The 20,534-nt window shown below is 39.5% G+C and overlaps 1 protein-coding gene across 6 annotated transcripts in view; it reads right to left on the reverse strand.

Annotated features, from left to right (window-relative positions):
* Mgat4a (alpha-1,3-mannosyl-glycoprotein 4-beta-N-acetylglucosaminyltransferase a) overlaps positions 1-20,534 on the reverse strand; it is a 978,023-nt gene that overhangs the window by 531,971 nt on the left and 425,518 nt on the right. Inside the window, exon 1 of one of the 6 annotated variants that reach the window (XM_067147148.2) lies at positions 12,149-12,209. The exons of the other annotated variants lie outside the window; for them this stretch is intronic. The gene's annotated coding sequence lies outside the window, so the exon portion shown is untranslated. Of the gene's footprint in view, positions 1-12,148; positions 12,210-20,534 lie in introns of those variants that run through there. 6 annotated transcript variants of the gene reach the window in all.

The following is a 20,534-nucleotide window of genomic DNA, read 5'->3' on the forward strand; positions in this document are numbered from 1 at the left end:
CATCCTCATCACGACTCGCAGGTCGCCTACGGGCGTCAAATAGAAAGACCTGCATCTGGCGAGCCGAACCCGTCCTGGGATATCCCGGCACTAAAAGCCATACGACATTTCATTTTTTCATCGAGGTCATTTTACTGTTGCTCACAATGTTGTACTCTGTACAGAAAAACATCATCAGCAAAAGCCTTATCTCTGACTCCACTTCTTTACTCATATAATTTATATATATAAGAAAACATAAATGTTCAATAATACTGCCTTGAGGAATTCCCCTCTGAATGATTACAGGGTCAGATAAAGCTTCGCCTATTCTAATTCTCTGAGATCTATTTTCTAGAAATATAGCAACCCATTCAGTCACTCATTTGTCAAGTCCAATTACACTCATTTTTGTCAGTAATGTCCCATGATCCACCCTATCAAATGCTTCCCTTGAATGACCAGCTGCAGGTGATATTTCTCTCTTCGCATCACATGACCGATACACTACAGCTTCCTGATTTTGGCAGTATTTAACATTTCCTTTCTCTTACCCATTAGCCTCATTACTTCAACCGCGGTTTCCTTCTGTACGTCCATAGCTCAAATTCCTCTAATCTGTCCGTTTCTCTTTTCTTTATGGTCCAGGTCTCAACTGCATAGAACAAGATGGAGAAGACGTAACATATCGGGAGTCTCATTTTAAGATATAAACCGAGGTCTCTCATACAGAACACACTCCTCAATTTATTGAATGTGTTTCTGGCTAGGCCGATCCTGGACTTTATTTCCTCAGTACGGTCAATCTAATACCTAAATGAAGTCAGATCAGGGCTTTCATGATGATTTTAAAGGAAAATAACCGATGGCATACTAAAGAGCAAAAAGTAATAAACAAGACTTTCATTGACACTCTAGACTGTAAAGTTTGCCATTCCTGGCCTCTAGTATTCACATTCATATTTATATAAATTGGTCACCCTAACGTTATAAAATGTTATCTACAACTTGCATTCGATCTATTGAGAACATTACATTTGGTTTGTCTTGGGACATCTCTGTTTCCTTCGTGGCTCCTCAAGATTTAGTCGAGGGTAGCGACAGGTATTCTTCCACTGTAAACTGAAAGAGAGAAACACACACACAAAACCTCCCCCAGAAGCGTGCGGACCATCCAATATAATGTCGCCTCCGCCTACCCATAATGTTGTAATAAGAAGCATAAGAATAAGTTTTCGGAGGAAAGATTAAATGTTTTGATTGAACCTTGATTAAACTCAAAATTAAAAAAAAAACGATGGAAACTGGAAAATACTCGAAATTTAAATTAAATCTAATGGGTCCTATATGAGCTAAATCCTACTACTCTATTTGCCCTTAGAGCTCTGGACCGGTTAAATCTACTTACCTCAATTCTTCACCCCAAGGCTGTACTGGTCGTATCTCCTAGTACATCGATTACTCGTATTTCATCCCCCAGGGCGTTGAGTCGTCGTCCTCAGCAGCACTAGCTTCGGCCGAGGAAGAACACTGCAAAGGGCTCGTAATCGAATTCAGTAACATCCAGACACTAACCGATTGCGTTTTGCTGTAGATGTCCTTCCTGAGTCATCTTGGAAAAACACCGAGAGGCAGTTGGACGGATTCAGCAGTTCTGCTACCGAAGGAGGTCCGTTAGAGAAACGTAACCACTTCGCTGGCATGCATCTTCTCCTTAGAACAACGTAACTTCAGCCATGAAGAGGGTGACAACAGTCCCTGATGATGCTGCCTGTTGTTTAAAGGAGCCTAACATCTACGTCACCGGGCGAGTTGGCCGTGCGCGTAGAGGCGCGTCCGGGAGATAGTGGGCTCGAATCCCACTGTTGGCAGCCCTGAAGGCGGTTTTCCGTGGTTCCCAATTTTCATACCAGGCAAATGCTCTAGTTGTACCCTAGTTAAGGGCAAGGTGACTTGTATGCTATTGTCACCATAAGAACTATCTGTGTCGGTGCGACGTAAAGCAATATCATTTAAGAAAAGGCTGGGAAAACAACAGATAGGGAATCTGCCACCCAGGCGACTGCACTAAATACAGATCAGTACTGATTGATTTTGATTTTTACAGGGCGAATTGGCTGTGCGGTTAGGACCGCGCGGCTGTGAGCTTGCATCCGGGAGATAGTGGGTTCGAATCCCATTGTCGGCAGCGCTGAAGATGGTTTTTCGTGGCTTCCCATTTTCATACCAGGCAAATACTGGGACTGAGCCTCAATTAAGGCCACGGCCGCTTTCTTCCAACTCCTAGGTCTTTCCTATCCCATCGTCACCATAAGACATATCTGTGTCGGCGCGACGTAAAGCCACTAGCAAAAAAAAAAAAAGATATTGAGAAGGCAAAAGAAGACCAGGAAAAAGGCGCATTTCTTGGATCAATAACCTGAAAACTCGGGTCAACTGCTCCACTATTGAGTTGTTTCGTACTGCATCCTTCAGAGAGGAATTGGCACTTGAATAAGAAGAAGATGGTATCAGATTACATTACAGGTAACTGAATGTTTCGCGATTTTATGTTGTAAATGAAAATGAAAACCTACAACCTGTTTTCCAGTCTGTAACCGGGTCAGGGATGTAATAAATGAACCATATATATAGGTTATTATTACAATGGGGTCGCCATTCCCAAGGTGGTTTTTATTAATGACTGATAAATGCTGTTTGAGTCATCAGTCCAAAGACTGGTTTGATGCAGAGCTCCATGCCACCCTATCCTGTGCTAAACTTTTCATTTCTAAGTAACTATTGCATCCTACATCTGCTCTAATCTCCTTGTCATATTCATTTCTTGGTCTGCCCCTACCTTTCTTACCACCTACACTTCCTTCAAAAACCAACTGAACAAGTCCTGGGTGTCTCGTCAAATTTAGCCAAATCGATCTCCTCTCACCAATTCGATTCAGTATCTCTCATTCGTGATTCGATCTATCCATCTCACCTTTAGCATTCTTCTATAACACCACATTTCAAAAGCTTCTATTCTCTTTCTTTCTGAGCTAGTTTTCGTCCATGTTTCACATCCATACAATGCCACGCTCCACACGAAAGTCTTCAAAAAAATCTTTCTCATTCCTATATCAGTGTTTGAAGTGAGCAAATTTCTTCTCTTAAGAAAGCTCTTTCTTCCTTGTGCTAGTCTGCATTTTATGTCCTCCTTACTTCTGCCACCGTTAGTTATTTTACTACCCAAATAACAATATTCATCTACTTCCTTTAAGACTTCATTTCCTAATCTAATATTTACTACATCACCTGCCTTCGTTCGACTGCACTCCATTACTTTTGTTTTGGACTTATTTATTTTCATCTTGTACTCCTTACCCAGGACTTCGTGCATACCATTCAGCAGCTTCTCGAGATCCTCTGCAGTCTCAGATAAAATAACAACATCATCGGCATATCTCAAGGTTTTGATTTCCTCTCCTTGGACTGTGATTCCCTTTCCAAATTCCTCTTTGGTTTTCTTTACTGCCAGTTCTATGTAAACATTGAAAAGGGGGGGACAAACTGCAGCCTTGCCTCACTCCTTTCTGGATTGCTGCTTATGCTATGAAATGATAATGAAGAGTGTTGCTGGTATGAAAGATGATAAGGAAAACCGGAGTACCCGGAGAAAAACCTGTCCCGCCTCCGCTTTGACTTGCACAAATGTCATATGGCGTGACCGGGATTTGAACCACGGTATCCAGCGGAGAGAGGCCGACGCGCTGCCGTCTGAGCCACGCAGGCTCCCTTATTTTGTAAACATCACTGAAAATTATATTTTAAAAAAGAGGTAAATTTCAAGAACAAAAAATATGGCCACAGAATTACCTGAAGCATACTTTATTAAATCGCAATGTTAAAATATGCAATGTTATCACATGTAAAGACACTAAAAATATTAGTTAATTGCAGGAAGTGCCACTGAAGTCGCGTTCACGTGTCACTTAGTGGCCACGTCTTCCTTGCTATAGGCCAATCTATTGGTGATTGAATCATCATCATCATCATCATCATCATCATCATCATCATCTTCTTCTTCTTCTTCTTCTTCTTCTCCTTCTTCTTCACGAATGGGTCACTCAGGACCACGCGGAATCAGCATTTGTTGAGCTTTCATAGTTACCCAATGGTTCTTCATTTTCATCGATTGTTGTAATTTCCGTTCCTTCCACCAAGAACGTCGTGTTGGTTTCTTCTCATCGTCTTCAAATCCCCTTGTGTGAACAATTTCCTTTATTATATTTATATTGCACCTATAAGTTCATTGGCCTAATGGACGCATTAATTCAATTATTGAAATCCATGTATGTGCATACTGCAGAAAGCAGGAAAGAGCGGGCAGTTTCACAAAGCACTACGCAGGCGCCACACTGGCTGGAAAAATATCCCCTAAACCACTTTAAGTCACGTACAGGAAATAGATGGCTAAGAGCTCCCTCCAATATATTTTTATGACACCGCCTTGTGTGAAACGTTCTACAAAAATATTCTCACGGGAGAGGACACATTGGAATGCACCACCCCCAGTTCGAGTGACAGAGAGAGAAATAATGCCTACAACCCCTTGGCAAAAATGGTCTTGCCCACGCCAATGTTCGGCGGCAAAATTCTAGCCAATCAGAAATTCCGAAATTAAACTGTCCTACACCAGCGGGAATATTTATCCAGTATTTCGCGATTTGATGTCGGAAGAAGTAGAGAAATACTGTGTCCTGATCTGCAAATAATATTTGAGGAATTATTTACGGGAATACGTGATTAGCAATTCCATAAATAATAAGTTTTCAACATTGTGTGGAAGAGTGGTTTCGCCCGGGAAGTTAACTGTCATGGCGGGAATGTGCCGTGCTGCGAGTGTAAATAGGCCCTATGACGCATTTCAATTCACAAAATAATCTACGATCATTTCTGATAGCGCAGTGCGACATGTGAATTAAACCAAATTTTGGAATATATGGAGTGCATTTTCTGAACATTTAACCTACGGACAAGTGGAAAAGTGATCCAAGGTGCAATATCACTACGCCACATCCCCTCCAGTGGGACTACTTTGAGGCGGGGGTGTGTGAATTTACAAAACCGGCAGCGTCAATGTGCCGATACTCCAGTCTTAGTTGAAATTTGTGTGTATACAGGCGACTCTTCGGAAGGTGCAGCGCTAAGTGACGGCCGTATCTTTGAGTGAGTAAAGTCTTTGATCAGACAAGGAACAGTTGGGGAGAACTTTTATAATAACATCAGGTCATAGGAAACATTGAAACACTTATTACAGTAGAAATGACGATGATGTTTATTTCTATAAAATACTTCCTAAATGAACACTTAACGTGGTGAGCACGGCGGAGAACTCAGATGAACAATGGGACATTTCAGAACATATAGTTGTATAACATTTCCTTAGCTCACACGTAGCTTACGCACTAGAATTTGGGTGGAGAAATTATTATTTCCTGGAGGACTATATTTTCATAAAATTTCTCTGTGATTTACATGGGAGCAATGCAATCAAATTTCCGCAGTTTATGAAAATTACTGTTTCATTGGAGACATTGGGAGCGAGCAGTAGTTGTGCTCATTACAGGGAGAAACTTGTTTACTACTGGGATATAACGGGACCGGGACTGCTCGTCTATTTTCCACGTCCGAGCAAGGTGAATGACTGGTAAATCCCTTGTATAAACAAACTGTAAGGGGCGAGCTGGGGAGACACGTCGTGAAGGACACCAGGCCAGGTAGTTTTGTCCCTGACTAAGATCAACAACTCAACGGGTGTTAATTCGTATGCTGTCTAATTTATATTTTACTATAATTGTTAAGAGTGCGTGTGTTGCGAATAAATCTTACGTGTGCTACGCAAATATTAAACATGGATCCTAATCGTGTGCACGAAATGTTAAATATTCTCAACGAGATGTGGAAGATGGAGTAGATCCATGTAAACGGGGCTGAGGAGGACCCAGCCTGCCTTCCAGCACTAAGGTAATGAGCATGTTATAATTTTGTAATATGTAATTGAGGACGACATGAACAATTCGTGGTCAAATTTTAGGTCTGTAAATTTATGTATTCTTGTATATAAAAATTTCACGTACTGGATGGTGTAGTTAGGTTTTAGCCGTCATTTGCAGTAAGAGTTAGGAAAGAGACCAGGACAATTACATCTGACGACTCGGGATGTAAATGTCATGGTGTTAACATAATAATAATAATAATAATAATAATAATAATAATAATAATAATAATAATAATAATAATAATAATAATAATAATAACGATCATAATAATAATAATAATAATAATAATAATCAGATAATATCCGTATATTCTCTTGAATTTTTCTTGCACATTTTATCTGAATCATCGTGACGTGAGTTTATTTTTGACGTAATCTGAGTCCTAATTTTCAGTAGATATTTCATGCCCAGTGTAATTTCAGATTTTAATATAATAATAATATGTGTAATGGTGATATTTTGATTCTCGTGGATGTTGCCGAGCTATTTTTATTTAACTAGACTCGATTACGGCACATCCAATTTTGTTTATTCATTCGTGTGATCACACTTTAGATGACCGTTTCCTTGGGATTTCATATCCTTATTTTTGGTGGTGTAGCGTTTAATACGCGATTTTCTTTTCTTGGGTGTACGCGAAATCGGGTTTTCAGCAGTCATGTATTTGTCAGGTAATCTTGTTGTTACCGTCATAACTAAAGAGGGGAAACATTGCCGGTCAGCTCTGATAGTTCATCGCAGCATGTGAATGTGTGATGAAAGATCAAAGTATGTGAACAAAGAGGTAGCAATGTCCCTGATGATAATAATCAAAGAAATGGAGAATAGAGGCTGGTGAACCATGTCATATAACGGTGTCGTATTTATGAATATGTGAACGACCCAACGAATTAACAAACTATTAGCCCGTGTGTAAGGGGGCGAAGCTACGTTGACAAGTAAATGCTACGTTGAGAGTAATGAGGTGAATATGAATTGAAAGATAATCAGTTTAACCAATAGAGTTAAATCTACGACGACATATATGATAATTGTAGGCGGAAGGCTTATATATTCAAATATTTTCCAGGGACGACGTAATACTCGGAAATATGCAAATCAGAGGCCGAGTTAAGACATGGAACAGAGCGAGCCAGCAATGTGTAATTTTGAAAGTCATTTGTGATCATGGTGATGTGTAATTTTCTTAGCCATTATTCCTTAATGTTGGGAAATATAATGTCCAGACATTTACGTCTGTTGTCAGGAGATTGCCGCCAAATCCACCTCAGTTGTTACTTGAATTTCAGTTTGATAGCGATGTTCTGCATTTTTTGATTTCGCGTGTTTTATTTCATTTTTGACAGGCAGCGATCACTTTTATTTTGAGATTTTTTCTTCCCTGTTCTGTTTTTCTTTGTGTAATATTTTTGTCATCGTGTGTTAAAATACTGAGACTGAAGGTACGTGAATATTGTTGTGGTTACATGATTTTAATAATATAGGTGTAGTTAGATCATCTTTCAATGTATTTCTTTGGGCGCACAGTTGCTTCTCCAATGCCGTGTATATTTTGTAAATACTAATTTCAAGTGTTAGGTTAGTAAGACCACGGATTATTCATTAGTCAGAATCAAATCAAATATTTATGCTCAAGGGCATCGTAATCACTAAGCTTTTCGGACCCCACTACAATTTAATTAGGAAAATGAACCGACCTTTAATAAGAAGTTATGTGATAAATGCCGCAAACTGAGTAAATAAGATGGAATCTGCCTCCATCAGCAATGATATCATGCAATTTTGGTTATTCACAGTTCAAATGCAGACAGCGGCAAGCAAGCTAAAATTAATGTTGTAAAAGGGTCGAGTTTATTTAATAAAGGTAAAACTAAGGCACTTGGCCTAATTTATTTATTTTAAGTGTCCAGACTATCACAGCTAATAATGAGTAAATTGACAAAATAACAGTGCGTTCATAATCAATGTTTGGTTTGGAAAATTTTCTTTATTTCAGCCACCAGGTATTTATGTGATGGCAAAGTTATACAAATAGTAATGAGATACCGTGTTCATGGAATTTCTTTATTGTTATCCAGGTTTATTTTACATAATCGTGGTTTGCAAGTGGGTAGTTGTAAAATTAACAAGTAGTTGGAATCAAAAATAACTTGGGATACCCATAAATGAAACCAGTGTAATTAATTAATCAATTAATTAATCATTTATGCAAGTCCAGTTTGATTGAAATGACGGTTTAAATGTAATCCAAGAGGTGTTATTCATGAATGCTGAATCTTTGTTGATCTCTGGTCTGTTGTTGTTGTGTCATGGACAATTGAAGACACGAGTTCGATGGTGGTGATCATTACTTAATTTTTGTTGACCGTAAGTCAGGTCCACTAAGGCAGGTGTTTGATTTTTGTTAAGAAGACTCGAATTGTTTTATTTCCAATAATTTTATTTCATTTTATTTTAACTTCACTTCATTTGAATTTTCTATTTCATTACTTATTTTGCAGATTGTTAATAAATTATTTTGCTTAATTTAAATGTAATTCAGTTTGTGGGTACCGTCATTTGGTAGTTAGTTGACCCCGTCTTTCACTCCCTCAACCCTGATCATGTGTGGCCCGAAAACTCCGAGAAATGATGAAGGACGTAACCATACCCAAGAAGATAAGATGTGAGCGGTAAGTATTATTTGATGTCTTTATTCACAGGAGCAGTTGGCGCATCAATCAAGCAAGAAGAATACAGCAACGTCTGCCTTCAAAAGGGCACAATATCGTGCATATTTGGTGATCCTAGGTCATCTCGTAAGGATCAAGAAGTGAAGCGTGTTCATAAAATTAACGATCTTGATGTTATTTTTAGTAATCAAAATGGTATATCTTTCAATGAGCATGTGTTAAATATCGTTAACAAGGCATTTAAAACGTTAGGCTTCCTCGAAAGAAATTGCAATAGTTTTAAATCTGTCGTCCCGTTGAAAACCCTGTACTTCTCGGTTATACGATCTAGTCTAGAGTACTGCTCTGAAGTGTGGATCCCCTCACAGCAATACTTAGTTAATGCCTTAGAGCGAGTATAGATCAGATTCTCAAAATGGATCAGTAAAACGTGTCTAGGTATCAAACTGTCATCGATAGATTATGATTTGTTTTGTACAAACATGTGTATTGAGTCTCTTAGAACTAGGCGCAGGTATGTCAACGCATGTTTCATACACAAATGTATCGGTAATTTCCTTGACTGTCCCAATTTACTCCAGTTGCTACCAATTCATGTTCCTTCCCGCAATACCCGACAGGCTGTCACCTTTCACTTACCCAGGTGCACAACAGAATCACACAGAAACTCTTGGTTTATACAGGCCCTAAGATCCCTGAACGAAATTAGCGAAATGGTGGATATATTTCACTCGTCAGCTAGTGAAAATCACAGACATCTTATGGACGCTTCGTAGGCAGTGTTCCTTGTATCTTGTTCTGTGCATTTTGTAACTGAAAGTTATACTTCCTTCCTTCGGTCATTTCAAATGTATAAACACTTTTCTTTTTTCATGTTTTTTCCTTCCTTGTGTGTTTTGTAAATATATATGTATTATATATTGCTTAGTTATAATTAGTAGTAAGTGCCGTTAATATTGTTATTATTTGAATGTATTATATCATCTGTAATTGGATAATTAATAACTCTGTTGATGATAAATAAACAAATCAAATCAAAGTAGGTCTGGTATTTATTCTTTCCAAAATGGCTTATAAATTGAATTCGTCGCAGTTTAGTTATTCCCGAGATGGGTTTGGGGTAATGCATTTCATTCTTAATTCTTGATTTTCCTTTCTTTAACCTCCAATTGTTGCTTTATGGCGTAAGTTGAGCGTTTCTGTAGCATAAATATACAGGCTGATCGGAAACAATGTGAACCGAGTATATGAGCGTTGGTCATACTGATGTGTAACTTGAAAAAATTACGTCGATATCTCCCGCCGTTGTTATTTTATGAGTGACTGAAGTTAGCCAATCAGGTCACTTTGTGGGCGACTCGAGGCGGTGTTTCTAAATCTGCATGTGGCTTCTGACCGACTTGAGAGTGCCAATAGAGGAAATAAACTTCTCCAGTGGAAGGATTTGAACGAGGACCTCGCTGCTGATAGGCTCGGCCCATAGCAAGCACGCTACGGTGGCAATGGCTGAAACTCACGCGGTGTGTTAGTGTTTGATGCTCATTTCTCGGCATGACTCTCATGACTCGGTGTCTGTAAGCTGCTACTAGTGACAGTTACCACTTCCCAGTTACTATTTTCACTAGTACGTTATAGTGCTGTCGTTACTTGGTAACCTGTTATTTTCGTCCTCGTTACATTTGTAACAGTGACATGCATGTAACTGTGACAAAATAACTGCTACGTTATTTTTTAGCCATCTCTAGTGTGTGGCCACAAGAATCCTAAATTTTACAAAAAACACCAGTAGCCTAGACGTAGTTTTGCTACTTGGAAAAAACTAATCGTATACATAAATGAAAAACTGCTCGGACTCATACGTCACGGGAGGACAATGGAACACTTTCATAGGGGATTATTACACAAAGTGGGCTATATTGGTAATTATGAAATATCAGTGGGGTGCAGTGAACACTTGGTTACCCCAACTGCAAAAATGTATTTTAAATACAAGCAATCGTAGCCCCACTACACTCTCTAAAGTCAACAATACCATTTTATAAGGCTGCATTTTTCGTGAAAAGGTATTTCACACACTCGCACATATTTCCGAATTGATACTCACAACAGTGACGACACCATCATAACTTAATCTAGAACAGATTTTAAACAATGTACTGACAGAATCACCCGGTGACACTTCGTGATAGTACAGTCATAGTTGTTTTCAACTTAAAAACCCTTACCTAAACTGAATCAGCAAAATTTAACTGGTATTTTACCGTCACTGAAATTTTATAGTTTCACTCGTTTACTGAGTGTACGTGCATCAACAACAATCGAGGAAAAATATTTGTCACGACGTATAACACACATTATATTAATGAATAGTGGCACAGAACTCACGAAAACTTCACCTATAACCCAAGAGGAACACTAAAAAATTCACTCTGTACCACTATACAAAAATATTTTATTTCGCGCTTAGTTCTGTGTTCAAGCTGGGCAACCTAAATATTTTTCTGCGGCTATCGGAAAACACACTCTAGATGTGCTATCAACGAATTGCTCGAAAAAACTTTATACACGCCGAAATCCAAAATTAAAATATATTCTATATTGCAACTGATTTCATAAACTGGCTCTATGTTTATTAGCAAAACGATGTGCAAGTAGCTATGTTTATGTTTTTCTTTTAGTCTCTAGTGTGTGGCGCTGAACACTTCGAGTGTCAAGTATTAAAACTAACATGCGTTACGTAAGCTAGCTGCTGTCGGGGAGAGGGCCCACAGCCACGCTCCGCTCCCAGGACAAGGAAGCTTCAAGTGCATGCGTCAACCAAGCGACTTAAAATTCGCTGGGGGTAGCTCACTTTCGCGCCGGCAAGGAAACCCAACTCGCTGGAGAAGCTGAACTGCGGTAGTGCAAGCGGATTGTCGAGACAGCTGTACCCAGCTTGGATGTTCGCAGCTTTTTAAACTTTATAAAGGACGTTCTAAGAAATAATAAGAAAACTCAAATACAAAGTTATTTGCCTCAGCAGTTCAGAGCACGCCTCTACTTGCGCTCATCTCCTGCCCGTCCACTTACAGTACTGTACGCCTGCTGGACGAAACGCCCAGCGTGAACACCTCTTTTAGGGCCTACCATCTCACTTAACTTCGCTACCCATTCATTCTATTCTCCTCGACAAACTACCATCCTGAAAGAAAATACATATATGCCAAGTACCCAGAATGGTCCACCAGTTCAATTTCGTATTCTTTCTGCCCATTCATTCTTCCTATCAGTTTTGTCCTGGGAATAACACCCATGTCACATTTGCTACATTATAGTAGAAATGTTATTGCAAGTTTTATGCAGTCTGTCATTGAGGCTGGTGCGGTAAATTACAACACTATGACTCACGAAAGTTGAACAGACGTTAACCACGGAGAGAAAATAAAATGTGAACCGTTGTCAAATGAGCAGTTATTACTGTACCTGTGAAATACCGTCTTCGAACAGCCACACAACAGACAGCTGGTGTATATTGCAACAGAGATAAAAGCACTCGACAGGGGGAGATATGAACAACTAACCCGAGTAACAGAACACCTATCAGTTCGTTTATATAATCTAATCTCTTTATCTGAGAAGTGAGTAAAACTCTTGCATAACACTGACTAGCTGATGTACCCGTGCTTCGCTACGGAATTCTGCATTGCATACGGAGTCCTAGTGTACAGGTTGTAAGCAAGATTGTATTAAATTGCATAGCTCTTAACGTTACCCTAGAAACGCGACGGGGAAGTCACCAAACATATTTTCTCATATGAAGACTGAGTTAGGGAATTTTCATTGTAATGGTAGACCCGCTTGCCTACCATCAGTCACAATCAGATTGGGGAGTTTTCATTATAATTGTAGAAACTCTCCACCTGCCTTTTTACATCCTCAGAAAGACTCCCTTAGTGGTTTTCCCAACTGAAATGAACATACATTACAATGACGTTAAGTAGGAATGGCGCGACTGAAATCAATGCTTTCATATGAAATACTCGATCAAATGAAACACCGCACATTTTCTCACTTTTAACGAACAGGACTGCACTGCCGATCTAAATGTCCACAGTTCCAGAGCTGGAATGACCAAGCCGCAGACAGCCGTGATTCGTGAACACTCTTCGTATTTTTTCGGCGGGGAGAGGGTCGAATAGTGGAGACCCCCAGGGCAAAGCTATGCCCTTTTACTAATCTGTTTCCTAGGGGTACCCGATTAGTCGGAAAATATCAATTCAATACACTGGCGGCGGAAAAATCTGTCTGACTTGGAGGCAAATTTCTTCTCCAAGCCAGAGGAGAAACCCCCCCTCTTCACTGATAATTTGGAATAAAATGAATGTAGAATTTAATAGAAGTGAAGAGGAAGAAGCTTTTCTTAAGAAACGGCTCTTTTCAGGTTGAATTTTGAGTTATTAAGTGAATTGTGGTGCTATAATTTGGAATAAGTCTAAATTGTTATTAGAGACCAGGTCATACTATTACTACTACTACTACCACCATCACCACTACCACTACTACTACTACTACTACTACTACTACTACTACTAAGCCTCTGCCTTAAGCATGCACACTGCTCATTCAAATAAGCGCGTCAGAGTAGGGATCGAATAACTGGAATACCGTACTATGAAGAAACAGTGTGTTACGTACCAGCTGCATCAGAAAATGTTTGAACCAGAGGAATGGCATGCTAAAGAAGAAAGTTTTATAACTCAGGCAGGCTTTTGTACTCGGTACGCAGCAATAATCCCATCTACCGGAGTTGAGAGGCAGCATAAGGGACAAATAACATCACAACAAACAATGGTCAATGTAATTATATTGTTGATCAATGTTATGCGCCTTCGATAGTCTAGGCCTTCATATTTAGTTTTCTTCCGACTCTGAAATACCACTCATCATATTCGGTACAGTAAAACTGAATAAAACATAAATGATCGGAAATTGTATTCTCTGTAACTTTTGTTATCTAGCACTTTTCGATAGGACCAAAAACATAGGTATTTAAAAATTAAAATTTAGGCACCTTCCCCTAAACTACAATTTTATCCAGGGTGAATAAAATTGTTTATAGCTTAGACTGTAGTTTCTTATTCCCCGACTCTATATACTGATTTTCATTAAATTCTGTCAACACATTTTCTCGTGGCTAGGCGTCGTTATGGACTTAGCAACAAAAATACAAATTCATGAATATATGTGTTATCATAGCCGGTACGGTAAAAGTGTATAAGATATAAATGGTCGGAAATTTAATTCTATAAAACTTTGGTTATGTTGTATTTATTGATACGATCACTAATAATATAAATATTTGAGAATTAAATTTTAGGCCTTCCCCTAAACTACCATTTCATTCAGCGTGAATAAAATAATGTATAGCCTATATTATAGTGGCTCATTCTCCGACTTTGTATACCAGTTTACAATGAGATAGGACCACTAATGACGTAAATATTTAAGAATTAAATATTAGGCCTTCCCCTAAATTACCATTTCTCTCAGCGTAAATACAATTTTCATAGCTTAAGTTGTAGCGACTTATTCCCCGACTTTGCATACCGATTTTAATTAAATTCGCTTTAGCCGTTTTCTAGTGATGCGTGTACATACATACATAATTACATACATACATACATACATACATACATACATACATACATACATACATACATACATACATACATACATACATACATACAGACAGACAGACAGACAGACAGACAGACAGACAGACAGACAGACAAAAATTACGGAAAAGTCAAAAGTGCATTTCCTTGTTACTGTGGACCTGACCGATACAGAAATACCATTCTTTTCAAATTCTGAGCAATGTACAGACAAAACTCTTATTTTATATATATATATATATATATAGATTACAAGAATAGAATACTCCCACCTCCTAGTTCTCGAGCATCTGAAACTGGGGAGAGAGAGAGCATTAATTTATGTTACTGCAATCCATTTATTTTTGTACATGCGTTCGAATTTCCTGGTCACAAACGTTGATGATAATGATGATGATGATTGTTTTTTAAACAGGTCCTAAATCCAATTCACCAGCCAATCATAAAGGTACTGATCACTGATAAAACAGAACTATGGTGTTCCTCCTACAGTGGTACTATCACAGGTAAAGTATAGGCCCTACTCATAGTACCGCTCACATAGTGATACTAATCACAGGCAACGTAGACTCATGGTGTCGCTCACATAGTGCTACTAATCAAAGGTAAAGTAGACTCATGGTGTTTCTCACATAGTGATACTAATCACAGGCAACGTATACCCATAGTGTTTCTCACATAGTGATGCTAATCAAAGGTAACGTAGACTCGTGGTGTCGCTCACATAGTGATACTAATCAAAGGCAACGTAGACTCATGGTGTTTTTCACATAGTGATACTAATCACAGGCAAAGTATACCCATAGTATTTCTCACATAGTGATACTAATCAAAAGTGACGTAGACTCATGGTGTCGCTCACATAGTGATACTAATCGAAGGTAACGCAGACTCATGGTGTCGCTCACATAGTGATATTAATCAAAAGCAACGTGGACTCATGGTGTTTCTCACATAGTGATACTAATCACAAGTAGTCTCACGGTTCTAATATCATCCCTTGGTTGCCCTATTTAGTCGCTTCTTACGACAAGCAGGGGATACCGTGGGAATAATCCTCGTCCGTGTCCCACACCCACAGGCGTTTATCTATTACTATGTTAAATTATCCTCCCGAAGGTATCACCACCTTGACGAAGGCAAAATATATTTTGCCGGGTGTTTATTGGAGGCTTGCGTGGTCAAATGATCCTTAGAGCTATGCCGGCGGGAGCATCTGCTCCTGGTAGGGCCACCCAAGCCAGACAGGTCTAAGGTGATGATCCAGACTAAGAGTGATACCCTGGTCCTCCAGGTTGGGGGTTGAGCGTAGGGTTAACTCCCCTACCTCGTAAAAAACCAACTGTTGCGGATACCTTAAGAATGAATAACGCAGGACTGGAAAACTTGGTGACGAACCGGCGAGAAAAACGGCTAAAGAGAAGGAAAAAGGAAATTATATTAGCAACGTGGAATGTTAAGACATTGAAGAGACCTGGCAAGTTGAAAGAATTAAGGAATGAAATGGATAAGTATGGAGTGAAAATATCAGCTCTACAGGAACTAAGATGGAAAGGGCAAGGGATGATGATGTCTGGACAACATATTTTGATGTACAGTGGAGAAAAAGCAGGCAGTAATAGCACAGGATTCCTCATACATAAGTCAGTAAAGCAAAGCGTGATCAACTTTACTTCAATCAATGATAGGATGTGCTCTGTGAGAATTAGGGCAAAATTCTTCAACGTAACTGTGTTTTGTGTGTACGCCCCTACTGAGGAGGCAGAAGATGAGAAGAAAGATGCATTTTATACCAAATTGGAGGAAGAAATTAATAAAGTTCAAAGGCATGATGTGAAAATTATCCTTGGAGATTTAAATGCAAACATTGGAAGAGAAGAAGTGTACAAACACTTAGTAGGGAAAGAAAGCCTGCATGAAGTAAGTAATGATAACGGATTGAGATTGACTGATTTTGTGATTGGAAATCAGATGATAATTAAAAGTACTTGGCATCCTAGGAAAAACATTCACAAGGAGACCTGGATTTCACCAGATGGTGTGACAAGAAATCAAATAGACCATGTTATCATAGACAGGCGACATGCATCAGATATTATGGATGTTAGAAGTTGCAGAGGTGCTAATGCTAATACAGACCACTATCTTGTTAGAGTCAAGTACAGACAAAAAATAGATTTGGCAAGAACGGAAAAAGTAACAAGAAAGGCAAAGCACAATATTGGAGGTCTAAAAAATGAGGAATTGCAAGAGAAATACAAAACGAAAATAGCTGAATCTTTGGCAATAAAAAGGGAATTATGGGAGAAAGGAGAAGTGGAAGATAAATGGGAGACACTGAAAACAACTATCAGTGAAGTTGCAGATAGTACCCTGGGAAAGAAGAAATTGGTAAAGAGAGCAGAATGGTTTGATGAGGAATGTTCAACATTAATCCAAGAGAGGAATGATGCTAGGAACAAAATGCTTCAAAGGAGAACAAGACAAACAGTAGAAGCGTATAGAGAGAAACGAAGAAGAGCAGATAAGATATGTAGATATAAGAAAAGAGTTTTTGAAAGAAAGAGAATCGAAGAACTGGATGAAATGAAGGATAGAAACGAGGTACGAAAGTTCTATGAAAGAACAAAAGACATTAAGAGAGGGTTTCAACCAAGAGCTGTTTTCTTCAAGGATAAGGATGGAAACCTTCTGGGTGATAAAAGCAAAGTGCTTGGAAGATGGCAGGAGTATTTTTACGAGTTACTCAATGGAAATAATGAGGATGATAGAGAAGAGGAAAATATAAATGTTGATGGGGAAGAAAGAGAATTAGACGAGGAATCAGTAAAAGAGCCAGACTTAGAAGAGGTCAAAGCTGCAATTAATGCATTAAAGAATAATAGAGCCCCAGGTGAAGATGGAATGGAGTTAGAGCTGTTGAGATATGGGGGAGAGGGAATAGAAAAGGCTGTTTATGAATTGATTAAGGAGGTTTGGACAAAGGAGGAAATACCCAAGGATTGGACATTGGGTATTATTTACCCATTACATAAAAAGGGAGATAAGGCAGTATGTGGAAATTATCGAGGGATCACCTTGCTGGATGGAACGTACAAGGTTTTTGGTAAGGTACTAGCCTTAAGATTGGAATTATGGATGGAAATAATATTAGGGGATTACCAAGCAGGTTTTAGAAAACATCGCTCTACAGATATTTATATTACGACAAGTGCTAGAGAAATTTTATGAATATGACAAACAGCTACATCAGCTGTATGTTGATTTTAAACAGGCATATTGACAGTCTAGATAGGGGTAAAATTTACAAGATTATGAAAGAATTTGTAATCCCAAGGAAATTGATTAGATTAACAGAAATGACTTTGAAAACAACGGTATGCAAGGTGAGAGTGGAGCAAGATCTGTCAGAGGAGTTTTTAGTGGAGAGAGGACTAAGACAGGGAGATATACTTTCCACACTGCTTTTTAACCTAGCATTGGAAAAAGTAATCCGTCAATTGCCCATCAACCCAGGGGGAACCATTTTGAACAGATTAGTACAAATGATAGCATATGCTGATGATGTAGCAATAATTGCAAGAAATGAAAGAGCTCTTGAAGAGAGCTACTCAGTATTAGAAGAGAAAGCACGGGACCTAGGACTAGAAGTGAATATAAACAAAACAAAATATATGAAGATGGGAGATACAGAGGGAGTAAGAGGAAGATTAAATAGGAAGGAATATCAAAGAGTCACATCTTTCAAATATCTAGGCTCTATAATAACAGAGGACAATAAAACCTCCGTGGAAATACAGGAGAGGATAACAAGTGGAAACCGATGCTTTTACGCCTTGCAAAATATGTTTAAATCCAGGAATGTCAGCAGGAATACAAAAATTAAAATATACACAACAGTACTAAGACCAATAGTTATGTATCGCTCAGAATGCTGGGTGATGACCTCCGGAGAAGAACAGTGGCTGTTACGGTGGGAAAGAAAGATATTGAGAAAGATATTCGGTGCAGTAAGAGAGCAGGATGGGTGGAGAATGAGGACAAATGTAGAGCTGCAAGGACTGTTTGGCCAGCCAGATATTGTTGCTAAAATTAAGCAGGGAAGAATTAGGTGGGCCGGTCATGTTCAGAGAATGGCAGAAACCTGCACCGTAAAAAAGGTGTTTATAGGGAAACTTGATGGAAGGAGGAAAAGATGGATTGATGATGTTGAGGATGACCTTAGAAAGTTAGGAGTTAAACGTTGGAGAAGAAAAGCTGAGGACCGAGATGAATGGAGGCAGGTGATAAAGGAGGCCAAGGACCTACAAGGACTGTAGCGCCGACCAGTAAGTAAGTAAGTAAGTAAGTAAGTAAGTAAGTAAGTAAGTAAGTAAGTAAGTAAGTAAGTAAGTAAGTATGTTAAATTATACTTAAATATAACAGTGTTTATTGCCTATTCTACTAATTATTACATCGAACGAGTTGGCCGTGGAGTTAGGGGCGCACAGCTGTGATCTTGCATTCGGAAGCTAGTGGGTTCCAACCCCACTGTCGGCATCCCTGAAGGTGGTTTTCCGTGGTTCCCCATTGTCACACGAGGCAAATGTTCTGGCTGTACCTTAGTTAAGAGCAATGTGACTTGTATGCCATTGTCACCATAAGAACTATCTGCGTCGTTGCCACGTAAAGCAAAATAGTATTTAAAGAAAAAAACAACTAATTATGTATTTTTCTTTTCTCATAGATGTTATATAATGTTACATATTCTAGGACAGGCGTACTGCACGTCTTTCGAGTAGACGCCTGAAAGGTGACCTGCGCATCTGTGAGAATGGACCCTATCTATGATCAAATCTAACGCTGAAGACGGTATACATAGCCAAACCCCCCGAACCTGACGAATTAACGAATTAAGGTTAAAATCCACGACCCGACCGGGGATCGCACCCGGGACTCCTTGTAGGCTACCAAAGGTTAGCACACCATGGAGCCGGAAAGGAGAAGCTTCCCTTCACTGGTTACAATAGCGCTTGTTCTCGTTAGCCACACATATTTTAAACACAAATATATTTTACTGTTCTTCCCCATGCAAAACCACTCTGTGTTTCATACTTTCATATTGTAAGGAATCCTTCCTCTCTTTATATTTTGGCTTTATGTTCATTACCCAGATATTTAATCCTAAGTGAATGGAGTCTCCCTACATATTCTCAATAGATGAGCCACTTCTCCACAGAGTAAAGAACGATTTTCATTGTTTGGTGACATAAATATGTCTTATGGCTGGGGTCATCTGAAAATTTGTGTAGCGTGATGCGAAAAAACGAGTGACGGAAGTTTAACCATAGCAACCGTGCAGGCTGTGATGTGAGGTATGGATGGATGGTCAGACATTGTTAACTAGCAACCGTGCAGGCTGTGATGAGAGGTATGGATGGATGGATGGCCAGACAATGTTACCTAGCAACCGTGCAGGCTGTGATGGGAGGTATGGATGGATGGTCAGACATTGTTAACTAGCAACCGTGCAGGCTGTGATGAGAGGTATGGATGGATGGTCAGACATTGTTAACTAGCAACCGTGCAGGCTGTGATGAGAGGTATGGAAGGATGGTCAGACATTGTTAACTAGCAACCGTGCAGGCTGTGATGAGAGGTATGGATGGATGGTCAGACATTGTTAACTAGCAACCGTGCAGGCTGTGATGAGAGGTATGGATGGATGGTCAGACATTGTTAACTAGCAACCGTGCAGACTGTGATGTGAGGTATGGATGGTCAGACAATGTTAACTAGCAACCGTGCAGGCTGTGATGTGAGGTATGGATGGATGGTCAGACATTGTTAACTAGCAACCGTGCAGGCTGTGATGTGAGGTATGGATGCTGTTACGTACCAACCGTGCAGGCAGTGATGTGAGGTATGGATGGATGGATGGCCAGACAATGTTACCTAGCAACCGTGCAGGCAGTGATGTAAGGTATGGATGCTGTTACGTACCAACCGTGCAGGCAGTGATGTGAGGTATGGATGGATGGATGGCCAGACAATGTTACCTAGCAACCGTGCAGGCAGTGATGTAAGGTATGGATGCTGTTACGTACCAACCGTGCAGACTGTGATGTGAGGTATGGATGGATGGATGGCCAGACAATGTTACCTAGCAACCGTGCAGGCAGTGATGTAAGGTATGGATGCTGTTACGTACCAAC

The sequence above is a fragment of the Anabrus simplex genome, chromosome 5 (genome assembly GCF_040414725.1).
Source record: "Anabrus simplex isolate iqAnaSimp1 chromosome 5, ASM4041472v1, whole genome shotgun sequence".
In the NCBI taxonomy this organism is placed as follows: domain Eukaryota; kingdom Metazoa; phylum Arthropoda; class Insecta; order Orthoptera; family Tettigoniidae; genus Anabrus; species Anabrus simplex.